The sequence below is a fragment of the Diadema setosum genome, chromosome 16, assembly GCF_964275005.1.
Source record: "Diadema setosum chromosome 16, eeDiaSeto1, whole genome shotgun sequence".
Lineage (NCBI taxonomy): Eukaryota > Metazoa > Echinodermata > Echinoidea > Diadematoida > Diadematidae > Diadema > Diadema setosum.
This window is the reverse complement of record NC_092700.1, coordinates 7009432-7031578: the sequence shown is the minus strand read 5'-3', so window position 1 is coordinate 7031578 and position 22147 is coordinate 7009432. Positions and strand designations below refer to the sequence as shown.

Here is a 22147-nt window from a genome sequence, read left to right as displayed (position 1 = left end):
TGTGATGTAATATCTGCTATCACTTCCTCTTTCTATGACATTCAAAGTACGTTGGTATAGCACTGATTTTAGAAGATATGAAGCTTCACCCCATGTTTGACATTTGCCTACTAATAGCACAGCAAATATCAGGAGGTGGAATCCACAAATCTGCATTGTGCAAAGTCTCATACAATCATGTAGGTAGATACTGCATGTATGCCTATATTGAATACTGTATACGCCAAATATTTCACGAGGTTTTTATTTTTGCGAATTTCGCGAGTCGGGTGCTATTCGCGAAATTACAGACAAGCGAAAATATTGACTCTGATCCCGATGTGAATGTGACATACGCGGGTACACTTCTCCGTTCAGTGCAGGACTCCATGATTGCGAATTTAACCACTCGCGAAATCGTCGGGAATTCCGGATTCGCGAAAATTTAGACTCGTGAAATATATGAAGGGTTGATCGAAAGGGACTAATATCATAGCCTGAGGCACATTTCATGCAAATAACATCATACTTTTTAATATTCAGCTATTGTGACATCACTGAGTGTGCATTCTTTGCATTAGATCTCAATTATGATGGCATGTATGCCATTAAATGCAGATTTTACTTCAAAAGACGAGGGTGAGCCCACCCTGTTTAATGAACCCATTATAAGGACGAGTCGTATACATCCATATACTCGGGCAGGTGTCTATGGGAAATGCGTGTTGTAGCATGTAAATTATGTAGAACATGTATAGTTGTAAATCAAACCAACCTCAACAGGTTAAAAACTGCTCCCAGAAGGACAGACAGTTGTTTGTGACAGATCCAAACTTTGTGTATCATATTAAGTGTCATGTATTTAACATAATAAAAAGCATCACATTGTTCCTACGAGACATGTGATTGTACGTGGAATGATCACGACATCAGTAAGGAATCAGTTTACACTGATGAGAATCAATTATGCAACTGTTTTGTTGTTTTTATACTTGGCTTCATATTAAAAACATTAATCATGAATTATTTTTCTTTTTCATTTTACATAGTTCATATGATTTACCTTGTAAGTCTTTGGCAATACTGCACATGCATATATTCCCATTTATTTCTGTGCTATCATTAGTCTTCATGCAACTTGCACACATTTGAATTGTTCCTTTTTTTATTTCACAAGGACATTAAAGAACATAAACTAGAGATGGTCATTCTCTCTCTATCTCTATCTCCCTCTCTCTTTGGGGGCATTTCTAAGTGGTTTCCAACTCCTGTAGTGTGGGTTTACAAGCTGAAAATACTTTCAATTTCCATTCCATTCTTGTGTTACAAAAAAAATGATATGCATATTGCTTGAGATTAACTAGCCTTTCCCTCTAGTCATTGAATTGGGAAGGAAATGCATGAAGATACAGTATATTGGTCAGTAGATATTGTATTTCCCGGCATGGTTTAGATTCTTTCATACAATCATGTAATTGATATCCAGCTACAAGCATCACTTTTACTGCAGTCATAGCCACTTTGACATATTGCAGAGCAGCGAAACTCTTATGACGCATGGTACAAACATTATTGGTGTCACTACACTGTATGATACAATTCAGGAACTCAGTGTCGATCAATCTTCCACAAGTGTTCTGTGATGTTGCAATAGACTCATAGCGGTTACACACGGTCAAAAATTCGTCATTTGAATGATGATTCCAGTGAAAAATAATTCTAATGACGAATTTTTAGCACGTGTGGAAGCAAATTAGAATCACGAATGCTAATCACAATCACGAATTCAAATTCTAGTCCGGAGGTGAATTCCAGTGAAGTTTCACTCAAATTACGGTGCGAAATTTGCGTGTGTAATGCTTGACCTCCAAAACATCTTTCGAGGGGCGGAGCTTACGTGACCTTTCAAGCACTTCCGTAGATAATACACACTATAGAACCTCGTTGTTTTGATTGACAAGTCACCAAGGATTACGTAACGCCTTCGCTCGAGAATTCGAATTCTACAGTGTAATCACAGTTTTCGAGCGAGCGTGTGTAAGGTCCAATAATTCTGAAGACGAATTGCAATCATCATTACAATGATGATTCAAGTTACGAATTTTCTCTCGTGTGTAACCGATCGTAGTCACATCATAGTGGCTGTACGCACACGTAGGACATGTTTTATCATAAAGTCGACAAATTCTCTGTCCTTTCACTTTTCACCTAGCACATGACATTACAGTGTACCACTGGTGCACAATATTCTCTAACACGCTTGAGCATTCTTTGAAGATTCTTTTAAAAGCAGGAAATTGCATGAACAGCAGAAAGAGGAAAAAAAATAAAAGGCTTCCTCATTCAATGATTGCTAAATTCAAGTTGAAGTTAAAGGAACATTATTTTCAAATACACCACACATAATGTGCATTGTACCACTATGCTCAAAAACGGATGGAATGTGCCAGTAAATTTGATATCTATAGGCCTATCAGCAATCTACAGTATGGCACCAGCAGAATTTGAACTTGAAACAATGGGAATGAAATTTCTGTCTCAAATGCTACTATAGAGGGTAGTTGCCAATTTAGGTCATCGCAGTGATTGAAACCAATCAGTGAATCTTAAAATTTCTGATCCCATAAAACCCTACTGAACAAGGTGGAGCATTTACATTTGTTCTTTTTGTTTCACCTCATTCTACATTAAAGGCATAATTTACCATTTGCAGATGAAAGCATTAGTGCTTTAAAATAGTTCTGAAATGTGAGTTAGGGATAGAAACAGCCACTGTCGAAATTTGAATCCGTATAATCGATGTTAAGTGTTGTTAAATACACAAAATGTGAACAATAGTTATAATAAAAATGTTTCCAGACTAAACCGTGTACAGTTACGGTTTATTGAGAAAAACCCTGATATCTCCTTATATTTTAGGTTTTATGGCAAATATTTCATATGGTAGGATGTTTTATGATACAACAGACCTACACATATGCATCAAATGTGATATCTTGAACATTTTTTAAATCACTGCTCCCAAAGGTAAACTGGACCTTTAATAGCATAAACAGAGAAACAAAGAGATTTTTGCAAGAATAAAGAATTGGTAACTTGAGTCTATTCATCATAATTATTGTGACATGATCACAGACATACTGTAAATGACTGATAAGAAATGCTCCAGTGCAAAGTTCAATATTACAGCTGTATGTGGTTTCTAGGTACAAAGGGTAGGGGTATATTGGGAAGGGCTTTGAAAACAAATTTCATATTCTGTTGGGGGGGAGGGGGGACAAGAAATAACCCTTATGTTCGGAACGGCATTGTTTTGAGGCAAATTTTACCTGTAAGCTTCAGAACCTTCATTTGAACAGGGCATCAGAATGCTTTTCATTTTCAATCATGAATATGAACCATGGGTGAATGGTTATATTCTCAATAAATGCTCCTTTGTTATGGGCAAGCACACACAGTTCTGTGAATATAGAATCTCCTAAAAATATTGACAAGGCCAGGAAGGAGTGACAGAAATATGTTTCACAAAGGGGAAAAATGTTGAATCCTGCTTGACTCAGTGGAGCAAGAAATGAAGGGTGTGATCCCAAAATGAGATTAGGTCCATTCTTGTTAGGCTGCGTTTATCTAACTTGAGAGAGAGAATCACGTTTCAAAACGCGTTTGGAATGGTGTTTGCAAACGTGGTTTGAAACGCGATTCTCGGGAAGCTGCGTTTATCTAAACCATCATACAATCGCGATTCCAGTGGTGTCACTGCGCAGATGCTTTGTGCCATTTGACCCGGGAAGTAAAGGTCAACTGCATACCACCAAACATGCCTCCTCACCCCGCGTTCACATTGGTCCCCGCAACGCGGGGACAGCCACAAGAGATCTTATCTTTTTTACGACTGACCGTTCACATTGGTATCTCATCTGTCCCCGAGCTGTGGGGGCATTTTGGGGCTTGGAGCGAGCTCTGCCACTTGAATCCAGGCATAGCGCATGCGCACATTTGATGACCACAGCTGGACGCTATCAATTGCGCCCCAAGGTCACTCTCCCCTCCAAATCTTGTCCCCGTACCCGACTTGCTTCGCGGGGACGAGGGGACAAGTCCCAGCGAGCGTTCACATTATGGTTTTTGAGGAGAAAGTCCCACAGCTCGGGACTTTCCCCGCGTCGCGGGGACCAATGTGAACGCGGGGTCAGTCACACACAAAATTAATGGGTAGAGAGCACAACCGGAAACAGCTGGGATTTGACCTTGAGATATATTATGCATTTCAAAACGGCATTGCTTTCATCTACTCACAGAACGGCGATCGTGGTCTCAAATGTGTTTCAAAATGCCCTTTGAAAGGCGTTTCAAAACGGCATTTGTAAACGCGTTTGAAAACACGGTTGCATTTATCTAACCCCTGAAAATGCCTCCAACGCGTTTAGGATCGTGATTCTGCCTCAGAAAGTTTTTAGATAAACGCAGCCTTAATATGATATATTTGCAATGAAGGTTGCTAAAAACAAAGTAAATTATAAGAAAAATTGGATATTTTTTTCAGGAATATTACTTGTTTAATAGGAAACAAGTACAAAATAGTTTGGTATCACTTGGAATGCTATACTACCCCACACTGCTCTATCTGATGATGGACTTTATCTTAAAATGTTTAAATATAATGGTGCTTACCCTGTTTTGTCATCAAACTGTGAACAAATAAACTTAAAACGGGAAATGTTATTGGCATATTAAGTGCAGTGCAGTTGTCTTTTGCAGTAACTAAGTTAAGGGCAAGTCCAAGATAAGGTCCCCTCCGAAGGTAAAATTTCATCTTTGCTCAATATTAACATGTTTGGTATCATTTTGAAGCTTATGAGTTGAAGTTTTGATTTCCATGAAGGAAAAAATGATATTACGTAAATTTATGCAAATTTCAAGGGCCTCATTTGCATAAATGTGAAATACAGCGTTACGTATGGAACATTTATTAAAAAATTCATATTTATTCAAAGGAAAGCAAATGATATTTGATTAATATGTGGACATAGGAAGTTCATCAAATAGTTTAAATTGGTATGAAAATTTAGGGATTATGCAAATGATTATGCAAATTAGCTCGTGTCCTATCATGAGATGTCCCATACGTAACAAATTGAGGTCTTTTTTTTTTAGGTTTTTTCTGAAATTTCTAATGTTATATGAATGCCCTTTTGGAAAGTTCTAATTTATTGTTTAGAGAAGTTAAATACCATAGAAAGAAGAAAAAATAGTAAAAGAAATATTTTTTATTCGGCAATTAAATAATGTTACGTATGGGACAAATGCGTTACGTATGGGACATCCCCATACATAATGCATGTAAATGCATGTAGCTACTTGTACCTGGGAGGGTCTCTCAGTACACAAATGGTCAATTGTCCTGAAGAAAGCATCCCAACTTTGCAGCTACTTTTGAGTTATAGACACTTGAAACAATACATGTACTTCACTGAACAATTTTCAGAAAGGGGGAGGGGGAGATGGCAAAATACACAATGAAGATCAGCATTAAAGGGATGGTATATAGTTTTTGTAGAAATGGGGATTCAGTTTTCAACATTTTACGAGATGATTGGAAACCAATTGTATGAATTATTAAAGAGCATACAATTCTGAGACTAGAGGAATTCAAAGTTTATTTGATGGAGATCCAATTTGAAATGGCTGAGATATCAAAAAACAAACAAATACAAAGTAAAGTGAAATGGTCCTAATAATTTAATGTGACCCACCTTATGTTAGGACACCACGTTTCTGGATATCTCAGCCATTTCAAACGGATTTTTGTCATGTTAACTTTGAATTCCACTTAGAATTGTATGCTATTTAAATATTTCATAAAAGAAGTGCTAATTATCTTGTTAAAGTTGAAATCAGAATTCCCATCTAAGCCAGAACTATACAGTCCCTTTAAGTAGAGACCTCTGATTTAAAGGGTACTGAAACCAAATACACAAGCAGAATGACAAAAATCATGGGTATACATACTGAGGTGTGGCTCGAATCAATGACCCGATTGCTAGACAGACATCATATCTACAAGGTACTCGATTACTGGGGTTCCACGCAGCAGGTATTGCATATTATTTTATTAAAATTAATATTTCTTGTGTCAAGTTGTTTTTTATTGAAATTGAATGGCAAACTGTCCTTCATCAATGGAAGTAAACACTTTACTATTCAATTTTTTAGTAGTACAATTTGTAACTATCCTGATAAAAGTACAGGGCATACATACTCAGGTTGGTCATAAAAATACAGAATACGATTAAAGATTATGATGGTAAATATTTGGGGAATATTGTTCCCTTGACAATCTGGATCAGTATTTGAGTAATTTCAACTGATTCTACCTCAATAATTATGCAAAAAAATTTTTATGGGTATTTTGCAAAATTGTTTTGCAAAATATCCATAAACATGGTTCTCCACACACTAAACGAATGGGGGACAAAGGGCATGCATACTCAGGTTGGTCATAAAGATATAAGAATATAATTGAATATGATTATGATGGTAAATATTTGGGGAATATTGCTCCCTTGACAATCTGGATCAGTATTTGAGTAGTTTCAACTGATTTTACTTCAATAATTATGCAAAATACCCATAACATGGTTCTCTACACACTAAACGAATGGGGGACAAAGTGTCCCATACGTACACGTAACTGTCCCATACAGGCTGTATTTGTACATAACACGTCATGTCTGTCTTGAATTAGAACCTGTAATTACAGCTTTTTGCCTCATGACATGAAACTTACCTCTGATAATCTTGAGTGTTGTGACTTTCATCACAGTGAGTTACAAGTTGCAGAATGAAATACTTTCAGAGAGTTTTGAGGTTGAAAAAAATGTTCAAAAAAACAAATTTTTTTCTGGTCCCATACGTAACGCCACATATTTTCTCTTCTAGAATATAATTGTGAAGGTCATTTTTCTTCATTTTTTACATGATTATACTTCTCCTAGATATCAATCACCATGATAAAGTTCAATATGATCAAAGGCCACTAACACTATTTTACAGGTCATAAAAGTCTCTGAATGTCCCATACGTAACGCGCGCGTTATCTTGGACTTGCCCTTAAAGGTATATAGGGGATACCTTTTACAGACCTCCCAAAATGCAGCAAAACATTAAATATGAACCTCAGGGGACTTGTTTAGGCCACTGCTGAGAAATTTGGAAGTCAACAGTTTTGAATCTACAATTTGAATAATGCACAAAACTCAACTACTCAGTAGTTCTGTGTGTCAGCCACACTTAAGCCTTTTTGTTGCAGTCTTCTGTATTTTTTTATCTGTAAACACAAATCTAAAAGTATAAGAGCTGATGTAATAACATATAGAGTGTGTGGCAAGAATGTATATAGAAATGTTTGTAAGTTTTGATGAACTTTCTTCACAAAATACACATGATGGACACACATGTTGTGCATGGGTCTGCAAAGGTAGCCTAGTAATGTACTGGAATTTACGGTGAGCCCCGAAAAAAATTCAATTCAAAATCTAACGGTCAATAAAAATGTACTAAATGTTACCTTCCACTTTCAATACTTTATGGGAGTTTCTAAAATGATACTCTCTTCAACATACCACTGTATTTATACAACTCTTCATTTAAGGCATGCAAATGGGATTCCCTACCTTTAAGCAGCCACTGCTGAGAGGATTGGGCATGATCAATGAATTTCAAAGGAAATCTAAAACAAACAAATGTTAACTCAGTGAATACATTACCTTATAATGTAGAACATGTCAGTGAAGTTTGGTGAAAATCAGACAATACAATGTACATTGTACTTGTATGTTCAAAAGTCATTATCTGAATGTTCATATAGTTTTGGATACACCCATGTGCTATCATTGCTGGATATGGAGGCTGTAACAATTTGTGAATTCACTGTATAGTGAAATGGAATAAGATGTAGAAAATGAGGTAGAAAATGCCACATACGGATTGATTTTGTACCATTATAACAATCCAACTGGCAGACAATTCCTCCTTAAGAAGGTGCGGGGGGGGGGGGGGGGGGGGGGCATTACCCTGAATGTATACATTGTACAGTACGTCAGTAATTAAGGGAATGTGGGCTCTTCATACAAAATGACATTTTGTGGAATTCTCATTGCATTTTCTTCAAATGGATCAACAATGACATCACAAAGTACATTGTAGCCTACATATCCAGTGAGGTTGACACATGGATTTCATTGATAATTCCTAGAACTTTAGAAGGGATTGTCCAATTTTCTTAAATTTCAGTGTTTTAACTGTTATTTCTGCATATCCAAACCATATCCAAGTAGTTGTATAAATCGCCTTTACTCTTCACTCTTTATTTCTGCTAATGACAGGGACATACACTGTAGTTGTTACATACCGCAAAGTGAAAAATAGAACGTGCACACTGGCTGTGAGTACTCACAGACAACAGACAAAAATGACATTCACTCCAAGTTACATGTTGTACAGCCCCAGCATGAGTACCGGTAACTGGGCAAAGACTGCACAAAAGACGAGATACATTGGTAAAAAACAAAACAAAACAAAACAAGAAAAATGGCAATATAACTCCAGTTCATGTGATAAAGCATTACAAAAGCAATGTGTGGGAGGGGTAAACCAGTGCATTTTGGAAAACTAACACCCAAATTCACAAACGTGGTACAACATATGAAACCATGGACAAAGACCGTAGCTTTGTATGAGGCGCCAAGTGTCGCATGGCCTATTTCGTTACAAAATCAGTCATTTCATCGTGGTCATTTCGTTAATGAAATGATCATTTCATCGACGTAATGTTAACATTTCATAATGAAATAAACATTTCGTCGACGAAATGAATGATTTCATAACGAAATAGGCCATGCGACACTTGGCGCCTCATACAAAGCTACGGTCTTTGTCCATGGTTTAAACCATGGTTTCAATTGTACCACCTTCGTGAATTCGGGCCATAGAGTATGCACAGCAATCTTGACAAGTTTCTCTAGGTGATTTTGTACAGTGGGTGGGAACCCTAGAATTTTCACAAGGTGATACTGAGGTTAAATCATCTTCAAGGTGAAATAATGCATACAATGTATATTTTAGATATATGATATTTTAGACCCATTTTCATGTTAAAGAGCAACTTCACTCCCTGTTCAAGTTGAGTTTGAAAGTTAGAAGAAAAAAAATCAAATTTATACAGAGTGGAAGAAGTTTCGTTAATATAGGACAAAAGGAGAGATATAATACGTGTAGTGTTAAATTTTGTACTTTTACCTTCTTTTTTTTTTTTTGACCAACTGCAAAATGGTAGCAACCATCCATAGAGACCACCAGCCATAGAGACATCTTTATCAAATTCCATTTTTTGTTAATGTAAAATCAACTGGAATAGTCTGTATCATTTGCACCTAAACACTGTATCCTAGCAACTGCTTAGCAACAGCCCATCAGCAATGACCTTGAGGGGAATGGAATTACATCCAAGATTATTACCCAAATTATGATTTGTTTGTATTTATTGTTTGCACACCTATGGGAGAACTTTCAATGATGACATCATCACCACACCTACGGTGTAATTTACATATTTGAATTTCCAACCACAAGCACTGCTTTTCAGAACATATTTGGGTCATATCATAAAATTCCACAATTTTCTGAATTCATGCCGAATATTAGTGAATGGCCAACCATTTTGCATGTCCCAAGTGTACTTGGGGAAAGAGTTACATAAGTAGGGTAAAGCCTCCCCCTTACCTTTTCAGATTTTCCTCCAATATTCTGTCAATTTGGAACATATTAGTAGATATCAGCAGAGCTGTTAACATACAGAAAACCCACCAAGGACTATATAGGCCTATCACAGTAAACCAACCTCAACAAAAACCAACCTCAACCCAAACTGGTACCACAACCCAATCCCAAAACAAGAGAACATATGAAGAGTTTGTTTGCAAAAACCGATAAGTCCATATTTGTCAAATGGAGATATTTGCGATTAAAGGTCGAGAAAAATAAAGGGAATAATAAGAAAATTTTTGCTTCTTTTGGCCATGGCTTCAGGAATGTGCCTTTACACTTGTATGTGTAGTGACCAATATATCATTTAAAAGGTATGTATTATTTTGTATATGACAGAGACCGTACTTCAAAATCTTAAAAAATGGACTTATCGGTTTTTGCAAACAAACTCTTCATATACTAATTGTAAACTTTTATAGAATCTGCCACAGTTGATAAAGTGAAACATACAATATAATTATATCTGTTATATACTGTGGTACACAATATATTTGCTATGTATTCTTCCTGAAATTTTATTAGTGATGTTCATGATATGCAACTCTTGCAATTTATAGTGAACATGGAGTGTCTAGCCCATTCAAAACAGGCTTTGAAAAGATTTGCTACACTATGTCTATGCATAGCAAAGTTTGTAACCTCTTTGTACATGCAGGTGGACCATATGACACATCTAAATATTAATATACATGTGCCTTATCAATGAAATAGACTGGACTACCTAGTAGACCACACTATGTGATATTTCTCTGTTTTATAGTCTAAACTAGAGGTCTATGCATTATCATTATCAAAACCACAACGGAGTTTTGACCACAAATCGTCCAATTCATCACGATATAAAGAAAGACAGTAATAATGTTGCACACATTAAATGACACAGTACATGCAACTGTGCCTCCATCCAAATGTCACTGTGTTGGTGTGTTAGATCACTGCCTTCCTTCACATAGCTATAAATAAGTAATTCATCCATGTTTCGAATCCGTGACGTAGGCCTGTCTCAGGAAACGTTTTTATAAACAAACGCATGTTCACATAAAACAGTTCCGTGTACAATTTTCCTTTTCTTGTTGTCTACATGTACTTACAATTGGTGAAAAGGAGTGTTTCCGCAGTGCGTTGGGTGGCGGCGGTGGGGTGTCGGTAGAAAAGTTTGTCCACTGTAAGTTTCGGGTGATTCCGTCGCCGCCTGGACTGTGATTAATTAATCCCAAGTGAGCGATGCTCTCTAAAGATAGCTGGCGAAAACTGCACTCTCCATAGCAAAGTTAGTGCAATATTACTTCCGTTTCTGCAAATGGGCATTGAACACAACCTCTTTCTTCACTATTTTCGAGTACGTGCAGTAGTTATTTGTATGGGTGACAAGCATTCCTAATGCACAACTCACCGCTCCTCTTCAAAAGATTTTGTCAAGCTTCAGCGCACAGTACAGAGGTGGTGCTCCCGAGAACTTACGGGCACTTTTTGTTTTGTGTACTTGGCGCCGCTTGCGCTTGATAAATACAAGGAAAGAAAACGAGGGGAATCACACAGCCGTCATTACATTGATTATGATTCGTATCGTGCGTGCAGTTCTTGCTACTATAAATGCGGAGAATCAAAGAAAAGTGCAGTTGTTGTATTATTTGTTTAAACTTGTTGTTTAAAATGGATGAACTTTGTTCGATCAGGTTCAAGGATGTAAAATGTACCTGTCATAGCCCGACAACCTTTGAGCACTAAATTGTTGCATTTTTCGTTATGTTCTCTCCTTGTTTGATTTTGCCAGCGGCGATGAAAAGTCCAAATAGTTAGCTTCCAGGTGCCGAACTGAGTAGTGACATGTAAAACTTGATTTACGCTTATCGCTTAAATTTGAAACAGCTGGAGGATAAGACTAGTAGAATCAACATCGCGACTGGTAATGATAGAATAAGTAGAGGGGAAAATCCCCAATTACGTCCCGCGTATATGCAAATCTTTTTCCTTTTCTTTGAACAATCTGGTGGATGTGCGTTTGAGCACTAAAGTAATTCTTATTCATTAATCTAATCGCGATCGTTCTGCGAAACTCAGCAAAACGAGCGGATTGGTGGTACCTTCAGATCAGATCGTGCTATGAATTAATGCTATGAATTAATTAACAAGTGCGTAGAATATATGACGTCATTTTATCGAAATCTGCTGTCTTTAAAGACTTTAAAGACAAGTGTCAATACTACATAGGGCCTAATGCTTCTGTTTTGAGGGGGATTTTTTTTTTCTAATCGTTTGCGTGTTTTTTAATTCATATTGAGATCACTCTCATATTTCATTTTGCGTAATGCATTGCCTTGTGTGTACTTAAGTTGGTATACTTTTCATGACTTTAATTAACCGAAAACCTAGGAACCGGGTATCGGTAGAGTAGTTTTTATGGAAATCTTTTTAGAGCTTTCATGATTAGGCCTATAGAGACCTTAAAATTTTAAGGTCATGCTTGATGCAACCACCGGACAGAATATCCACTGCTCAATTAAAATGTGCTGATTATGGCTACCGAGCGAGCCAGCATCTAGAATAACGTTTCAAGGGTATTTGAAATCAGAATGCTATAAATAGTTGATGTGCAACGATCTTCATCGCATCTGATCGCATCAAAGATTGCCAGCCTACTTTCGGTTTCTTTTTTTGTAAAATTGTAAAAGAAAGCCAAAATAGAACAAAGCAAAGTAAAACAAAAACAAAAACAATAACATCTGAAAGGCTACCGGAGTACAACCGCAAAGACATGGGAAACTTGTTCGACAGCAATTAAAGAAGATTGCTTGGCAACAACGAATGCCTGGCAATGCATCATTGAAGAGTAATACCATGAACTTGCAACAGAAAGTCTATCAAATACACGTAGCGCGAGAAGATAGTTATAGGATTTAATGGCAGCATCAAATGACAAAGTATCCTCAAGACATCACGGGAAAAAAAAAAACTTACAGGAAGTTTGAGTAAAATCAGGCAACAATGATACAGCAAAGGTCTGTGGATTTTTTAAGGTTTGTGTAGTACATGCATGCTGCCCTCTTTGGCTAGGAATTTTTCAATATCCTTCGTGACGTCACTTTATGATGTAGACCGATGCGAATGAAAGATTTAATAGGAATGTAACAAATCATCATCCGAGTTATTAAACGTTGGAAAGTCCTTTGACCTATTACTGATATAGGACCCTACATGGAATCGGATCTAGTGATCTGTTGATGGTCAAGAAAAATTGATTTTTTTTTTTAAGTTTCTGTTTCGAATTCTTTATTGTTATATTACTTTGACATCATAAATTGTGCAGTTTTCACCGCGTGAGAGCAGCACGTATACGTAATATTATTATTGTATAAGATTTCATTCACCAAAGATGTATCAAAGGCCTACAGAGTAAGCCGGTGGTATAAGTTCCACTTTAATTGCGCATCAGCAGAAAAAAAAAAGTCATTATTTTGCACCAACTACAGGCATGATGAATTTTAAATTCAACGAGATAAACATCTGTGATGCAATGATTATTCATGTTATCCTTGTAAATGTTACAAGCAGGTCTGGTGCACCCACTACTGTATAGCAGCCTCCTGCGTCTTCACCGGAATTAATGTGACTGGAATTCTCTTGTTGCGCTTGTGGCGTGTGTGTGATAGGAATAGTGTAATCTTAGTATTGTAGTTATTATGAAAGCACATGTAATAGGAAAGGGGTGGAATGACGCAAAAGAAAAAAATACAAAGGGTGCACCCCTGATTTGCGGCAAAATTAAAATTTTATTTATTTCTTTTTCAATGTATTACTAGTAATCAGGATAAGCACAAATAACTGGTTCTAAGCAGGGAGGTGGGTTTCCACCTCCCTGTTCTAATGGTTAGTGATCAAAATGATTGCAATATCTTATCCGACTCATTATACCTACACTTGAATACAGTTTGGCTCTGTATAATCGTCTGATGAGACTTGAGAATAATGAAAGAAACGTTATGAGAGGTATGAGTTTCCTTCAATTATTTGTCACCCTCTGTACAAATAAAAGTTATAAAATCGCCACTGCTGATCTACATTTTTAACAAAAAGGTTGGAAAAAAAGGAAGCAGCGTGAATCAAACCTATATACTGGCCACTGCTTTTCGGCCATAATGGGGGGGGGGGGGGGAGTAGATCAGCACCGGTTGCCATCTTACAAAATGTCATTTACAGAGGGAGACAAACTGAAAAAAAAAAACAACTTCGTACCCCATTACTTTCATTTTAAACGTATATAAGTATGACGATTAAACTCTGTAGCCCTACATTATAATCAAACTCTCTATATGATAGATCATCATGATTATCAAAAATAGAATAATAATATGTCTACCATTGCAATGAATAGTCCTACTGCGAGTCTTCTCTCTTTCATCTCCCTAAAAAAATGGTATCCTAATCAGTTTCTTGTTGGTGCGATGTATTTCGATCCTTTGTTTTTATAAACTCACAATGACACAATTAAAGGGGATGGCTAGTAACCGATCAGTGGGAATCAGTGAGAATGCTGAGGGATGATTGTTCCAATCCTTGTGGGATTCATTAAAGAGTACATTATATATCTACTGTTGTGTGAAAATTATTTGCTTTAGAACGATCTCATATTCAAGTAATGTGCAGATTAATGCCCTGTTACTGACCAGGCACGCTAACCTGGAAACATTAAACTGCACATTACTTGAATATGAGACCATTCTGAAGCAAATAATTTTCACACAACAGTAGATATATAATGTACTCTTAAATGAATCCCACAAGGATTGGAACAATCATCCTCCAGCATTCCCACTGATTCCCACTGATCAGTTACTAGCCATCCCCTTTAAGTATAAGTTATACGTGAACCATATAAACTATAAAACAATAACTTGCACTTAAATTTGAAGTACATGCCGTGGCTTCTATCCCCGCCCAACCTCGTCACTCTCTTTCTCACCCAATTCTCCCCTCTCTTCTCTCTCTGAAAGAAAAAGAGTGAAAACGTTCACTCTTAAAGGAGTGAATTTCAGAAAAGAGTGGATTTAGAGAGAAATCGTAGTAAATTTCGAATGAAAATAATATTTTTATGTGTTTTCATTTATTTTGGAGTGACGTTAGGGATCACACTAAAATCTTTTCTCGTGATCCCTGAATGATCACTCCAAAATTAGTGAAAATAAACATTGTCTCTAAAAAAAAAAAAAAAAAATCATTTCAATTTCAATTTAAACTCACTCTATATTCTGTTATTCACTGCTTAGAGTGAACATTCTCATTCGTTTCGTTCAGGTTAGTTTTGTTGTTTTGTTTTTTGTTTGTTTGTTGTTTAGCGAGAGAGAGTTTCTTTCATCTTTTTTTTTTCCAGCTAAATCTTTCTCTCCGTCCGTCATCATCATCTTCATCTTCCCTTTCTCAACGATGGCGGTGTGTGGTCTGTAACAGTACTATCGCAACTCGTACTTCTTCTTTACCATGGCCGACCTTAAGGTGGCGCCCTTCCGGGGCTCATTTTGACACGTCACAACATTGACGTCCATCACGCCGTTATCATCAATAATTTTAGGGGGAAATGTTACAAGCAATATGGTTCTCTTTCATTTGCAGTCAGCAGTTTCTTATATCTAAAATTACGGTATGTAAAATGTTAATTAGATTTACATTTGAAGTAAAATTCACGCTAAATGGAATTTAGATTTGTTGTCTTTTTTTATTTGCTAAAAACTAACAACAACTAACTAACTTACAACTAACTGCTGTGAAATAAGTAGGCACCTATTTCCAATCCACTATGACAGCAAGGGTATGCATTTAATATTGGATTTTGTTTATTAGCGCACGTCTTTTGAGCACTAAAAATCAAATGTATATCCTTTAACTTTACACTTCCAAAAATCTACTTGGTTACTCTCTACTCTAATTTGAGTCATATAATATTTGTTATACAACTTACTAACATCACACAGGGCTCCACACTAACTTTTTTTTTTGGTGGCCCGATGGGCCACAAAAATCATCTATATCAAATTTTTGGTGGCCCGAGAGAAAAATTTGGTGGCCCGAAAAAACAATAAAAAGCCTGTTTTTTTTTTGGGGGGGGGGGTTAGGAGTCAAATTTTTCAGTTTTATTACGGTAAGTCTTGGAAGCTGGACATATCCACTCATAAATAAACCTCAACAAACTCGCAACACTCACTCTCAGGCACTCATTCAGTCCTTTTCATCCATCCTTTAAACAAATTTAACTGCTGAATGGTGAAGACTAAGTATAAATATGCATTTTCATATGGGTTGCAACATCTAAACATAAATAAATGACATCAGATTACATGCAAATAATTAAGAAGCTAGAAGAACATATTTCTATTTCTCAAAACACAAAAGACAAAATTACTTTTATGTCCTTTTCAAAACACAAAAGACAAAGTTACTTTTATGTCCTTTTGAAGGTTCCGGCGCAAAAAAGTTATGAATTCATTGACATACTTTTCAAAAAAAATTGGTGGCCCGAGGCGGGCCACCAAATTTGCCCTTTTTTGAAATTTAGTGGCCCGACTTTCATTTTTGGTGGCCCCGGGCCACCGGACCACCGTTAGTGTCGAGCCTTGTATTACGCATAGAAAATTATCAATCAAAGATTATGCATAGACAATATAGAATTCATATCTTGCAGTGTTAAAAAGGAAGATAGATAAAACATTTTTTTTTTCCGGTTGGAGACATATTGCAAGTAAATTAAAAATCGCAGAGTAGATGGGTCTAGGTGCAATCGAGACGGTTGATTCCATGAAGACTAACGACATTGACGTTGAGTAGGAAGACGACCAGGAGTCAAATTGGTTATGCTTTATTTATCCTTTAGGGCTTTCTTGGATTTGGGGGTCTTGCTGACGATGTACCTGTTTTATGAGAAAGACAAGGTAGGAAAAAAAGAAAGAAAGAAAGAAAGAAAGAAAGACGGAAAGAAAATACCAGAGTTACGTTTAGTTCACATAATAGGATGTAGGCTATTCACAATAAAACCATAAGGGTGCCCACGGTTTTATGATCAATTTTGGTGACACAATCATACACTTTATTACCAATAATAATGTAACTTAAATCAATCACATATGAAGAGTTTGTTTGCAAAAACCGATAAGTCCATATTTGCCAAAAGGAGATATTTGCGATTAAAGGTCAAGAAAAATAAGGAGAATAATAAGAAAATCGTTACTTCTTTTGACCATAACTTCAAAAATGTACCTTTATATGTAGTGACCAATATATCATTTAAAAGGTATTATTTTGTACTTTATGACAGAGACCGTACTTCAAAATCTTCAAAAATGGACTTATCGGTTTTTGCAAACAAACTCTTCATATGTTATCAATTATTATGTACGTATACATGTATCATAATGTAAGCACTGTATTTAGAAAATATAAAAAGTCCCAGTTGCTTCTTCTTTTACAAAAAAAAAAGAAGAAGAAGGAAGAGTTATGGGGGGAAAAGTGCAACGGGATCATTAAAATTGAGGAACAGAACAGAGTTGATCATAACAGGAATCTCAGAAATTTATTCATAAATGGCGTTGCTGCTGACTGTGAAAAAAGGGCAAAAATAACAAAGGGTATAATTTTGAAATACAGTACATTGTATTGCATAGATTCACACCTACCTGAACGCACAAAATACCACGCCGTGCACAAGCGCCATGCACACCAACACCGTGGCAGGGGATGTAGATGACGTCATATCAAACAGCGTCCTGTAGATCATGGCCAAAAGGGGCGTGGCCAGTGTATTGATGCATGATCCCAAAGACATAACGGCACCTGTATCAAAGTAAAACCAGGAAGGTTCGATAAAATGAGGGATCGCTTCGGATAGATGGGCTCATTTTGTCATGCAAAATAATGTATTCATCCAAGTTTATCCATGAACATCGGGAGCTTGTGGGAGGCTTGGCTTCTCGTCGGATTGCGCGATCTAACAACAAAATGTACTATTGAGAAAATGAAATAATGCTGAAATAGAATTAAGTGAGCTGGTAGTATGAAAACCGAAGAATCATGTTGTGTGTTAGTCGCAACGTGTTCATGAATTAGAATATTTAAGTCTATTTAGAATCTAGAAATGATTGACACAGATAAAACTTTAGGCCTCTATCCACGGTTTAGACAGAGTACGACGTAATCGTCCAATATTTTGCATAGATTTTCTCTGAACCCTTGAATGTATTACTATGTCACCACTTCAATGAATGCTTCATCTAAGCGTATTTCGCCTCAATGTATGCCATATATTCTGAGTTCTTTTCAGGTACCTAAGACAAAAAAGAAATATATTGCGAAAACAATTTTGCTTACGTAAAATTTTCTGTGCAGTCGTCTCTGCTGCATAATTCTGACTGATATACTCGCAAAATAATTGTATCATGGTTAAGCGTAAACGTCATCAACATGCAGCAACTTGGCAAGAAAGAAGATACCAACAAAAAATGAGGAAAGAGAAACAGGAGAAGACGAGAAGGAGAAAACGGGGGAAGAGTATAAGAGGTGTGAAGACGTAGGATGAAGAAGAAGAGAACTACGAGATACAAAGACGGGAGAGTGAGATACAGTAAAGAGGAAGGAAAAAAGTAGAAGTTGAACAAGAAAAGAAGAAGCAAAGACGTAGAAGGTGAAGACGGATATAAAGAAGTAATGAGGAGGAGGAAGGATAATGAGAAGGAAAAAGTATGGAAGAAGATGAAGACAAGAAAGAGGGCAGTTCGAAGAGAAGTAACACAAGAAAGGAGAAGATGGTGATAGTGGAGTAGGTGGTGGTGATGGTGGTGATGGTGATGGTGATGAAGATGCTGATGCTGATGATGGTGGTGATGGTGATGGTGATGGTGATGGTGATGGGTTGGTGAGGTGATGGTGGTGGTGATGGTGATGGTGATGGTGATGGTGATGGTGACGGTGATGGTGATGGTGATGGTGATGGTGATGGTGATGGTGATGGTGACGGTGATGGTGACGGTGATGGTGATGGTGATGGTGATGGTGGTGGTGATGGTGGTGGTGGTGGTGGTGGTGATGGTGATGGTGATGGTGATGGTGATGGTGATGGTGGTGGTGGTGGTGGTGATGGTGATGGTGATGGGTGGTGGTGTTGGTGATGGTGATGGTGATGGTGATGGTGATGGTGATGGTGATGGTGATGGTGATGGTGATGGTGATGGTGATGGTGATGGTGATGGTGATGATGATTAAGAAGAGAAACAAGAGGCATAAAAGAAACAAGAGGACAATTCCAAGAAGAGATACGTTGTCAGAGGAAAAGTAGAAGGAAGACAAAGAAAGGAAAGAAAGAGAAAAAAAACAAGAGGAAAAGAAGAATGGAGAGTTTAAATTGTTTGAAGAGGCGTGTCGACTGAAAAAGATATATCATATCGTGCACCTTTTTGATGAGGAGTGGTTATGCGGGCCACGACTGACCCGCCTGCTGCTCGACTCGGAGAAACAAACATCGTCAAAGAAGTAGCTGGAAACAAACAAATGAACACAAACAGGTTTGGCAAGAAATGGCTGATGCATTAGAATCATCTCATAGTAATATTTTCCCCCATTAGATGCAACTTATGGCTTTTCAAAGATCGACTGTGTCAGTAGACATTATGTATTCTGATGCATCCAAACTTGCTCAAGATTTTAAGAACTCTCAGTAATCCAGACTAGTTGGTTGTTATCTTCACTGGTGACTATCTGTTAATCTTTAGTGGTATCTAATACCTAGTTGTGTTAAAACGCAATATTTCACATTTATGTGGTTGTGTACCGAGGTTGAAATAATGTTGCATCGTGTCTTAAATTTGTTATTGTCAAAGTCCTGTTCCATTAATGTCTATATGAACTCTACTCCATGATCTGTCATACTTTTATTACTCATTCGAATTCGGTAAATCAAAAACACAACACACAGTGACTGTCCCTCTCTGGACTTTTGAAAGTGAGTAAACATACACGCACATTCGGGTCAGGCTTCTCTTGAACATCTAGTTCATTTACAACACTCTTCTCATAGAGGACTACACCCGAAAAAGGGAGCATTTCCTTGCCCCAAGCAGTTGCCACAATAATTGCGGACACCTGTCCTCTAATCCCACCCTTCCTTACCGTCACTTCCTCCATCTTATGTTCTTTTAAATTTGAGATACGAAGTGTAAAAATATAGGTTACCAAATAGTAGATACAGCGATGAGGGCGCTATAGCCGTAACCATGGTTGCGATGGCGGCAAAGAGCGCTCCGTACTGCAGCAAGCGGAAGTCGTTTCTAAGCGACGCTTTCCCCAGCAGTCCCAGGAATACTGGTGTCCCTAGACTCTGGCAGATGATACCAAAGAACATCTTTGCCGTGGTGTACACACGGTAGGTTGGTATTGACCATCCAAAGGGGGGCAACTTCGTGTAGAATAGCACCAGGGTGTTTTCAACTGCAGTTTGCGAAAGGGTGACAAAGGAATAAAAAAAAAATAAAGAACATTTGAACAATGTGCCCTGAATATCACCATGCCAACGTCCGCAGCTATGTTTTCAAAGATTTTAAGGCACATGTACATGCATTCATCGCTCATTGCTGTGACTGTCATTCCAGCGGTTTATAGGCAACCACGACAGATGTCATTCTTGTTTTCTAATGGTACTCAAAAGTTCCAGAAAAGTTTCAGAACTGCTATTAACTTTTGACCACAGTAGACATTTCGTTCAAGATGTTTAACCATCGAGTTGGAACAAATCTCTGAGTTAACATGACAAGGAGTGCAAAACAAAAATAAAAACAAAAGCAAACCCCTCAAAATATACGTTCATAAGAGTCGAAAATGAAGATACAGATCTCCCTTGAGGTTAAAACAGCAGCTAAGCAACAATAGAAAATATGTAAGTTAAGGTGTGATGTTAATTACATCTTTTGTCTCCGTGCAGATACTTTGTTAATATTGCTTTGTTTTTTAGTTCTAAATTGTTAAATGGTAGCAATTATCCTCTGTGATAACAATGAATTGCTTATTTGCACTTATCACATGGACGGATATAGCAATTTTGCACAAGAATCATCAAATGCACTTGCTTACACGAGGATGAAGCGCTGCTCAACATGCTGGCGACGAGGAAGATGGCAAGTTGTCGGAAAACCACCGAACTCTCCTGAGATTTTACGACTCTGAATCCTTCCGTGAGGTACATCCAGAGAGTTGAAAGTGAGGCCATAATCCTGCCTCGCCCTTTCCCGCCATCCTTCGCCGCCGATCTGCTGTCGTCTGCCTCGGACGGGTGGGAGGCTCTCTTCGACGAAGAGCGTGACGATGGCGATCGAGAGTATTTGGGAGATGGCGAAGATGACGAGCACGAGGGTCGGTCCGAGGAACTGTGGGAGGATGTCGGCCGAAAGTCCGCCGCAGAGGATCCAAACGCCATGACCGGAAGTATGCGGCCGATGGTCAGGACAACCTTCTCTTCGGGCGTGGTATCCGTAATGATGTTGATGATGGTCATCAGCAGTGTCTGCAGACCACCGCTGAGGCCGAAGACTAGCGCGCCCAAGACGGTCAAGGGAATCGATACCTTGGTCATTAATGACTGCAGAATACTGACTATCGCCAGAATCAAGGAGCCGTAGCAGGGTACCAAGAGGATACGTTTGCGTCCGATCCTGTCACTCAGGGTTCCCAGCACCAGCATCGCAAGGGCCCCCGGGATGTCCGTCAACATCCCCTGGAAGTTTTGCGCGCTCGCCGACACACCTTGCACCCGGGCTTGGATCTTGGGGTAGTCCGCAAGGTTTTCGCAGGTGTCTCGAGAGAAGACCTCCATACACAGCTGTCGGGTCATCAGGCGGCGAGAGACGGGGAACTGCATGCCGATACCAGCGGCGTACAGGAACAGGACCAGCGGAAGGCTGCATCGCTGGAAACTACTCAAGATGAGATCGGTGACAGCCATGTTAAACCTATAATTCACAGAATGTGTTATATACAGAAAAGTATATGAGGAAAAATACACGGGATATAGGTGTAGCCCGTAGGATACACGGGGTGTATACACGAAAGACACCAATTTACACAGAATATCTTGTTGAAAGCACGAAACTATTTATATAGTAGAACACAACACTTGAGAGGTGAATTGCATTGAACACGAAACTGTAGATATGAAACACGCATTGCTTAAAGCTGAAAGATGATATAAATATACACAGAATATGGGGGATCGTACACAATTCAATTCAGTTTCTCAATTCAATTTAATTTAATTTAATTCAATTTGTATCCATTGTTGTTCATTGATAAATGTAATATACGTGCTAATCTTTAT

The 22147-nt window shown here is 37.9% G+C and overlaps 1 protein-coding gene and 1 pseudogene across 1 annotated transcript in view; both read right to left on the bottom strand.

The window, feature by feature from the left end:
• The window catches only part of LOC140240029 (uncharacterized), a 55063-nt gene extending 44070 nt beyond the window's left edge, over positions 1-10993 (bottom strand). The window contains exon 1 of the mRNA XM_072319840.1: positions 10896-10993. The gene's annotated coding sequence lies outside the window, so the exon portion shown is untranslated. The remainder of the gene's footprint in view (positions 1-10895) is intronic.
• A 5658-nt stretch (positions 10994-16651) lies between these two features.
• Positions 16652-21775, bottom strand: LOC140240244 (uncharacterized; annotated as a pseudogene).
• Between the last annotated feature and the right edge of the window lie 372 nt (positions 21776-22147).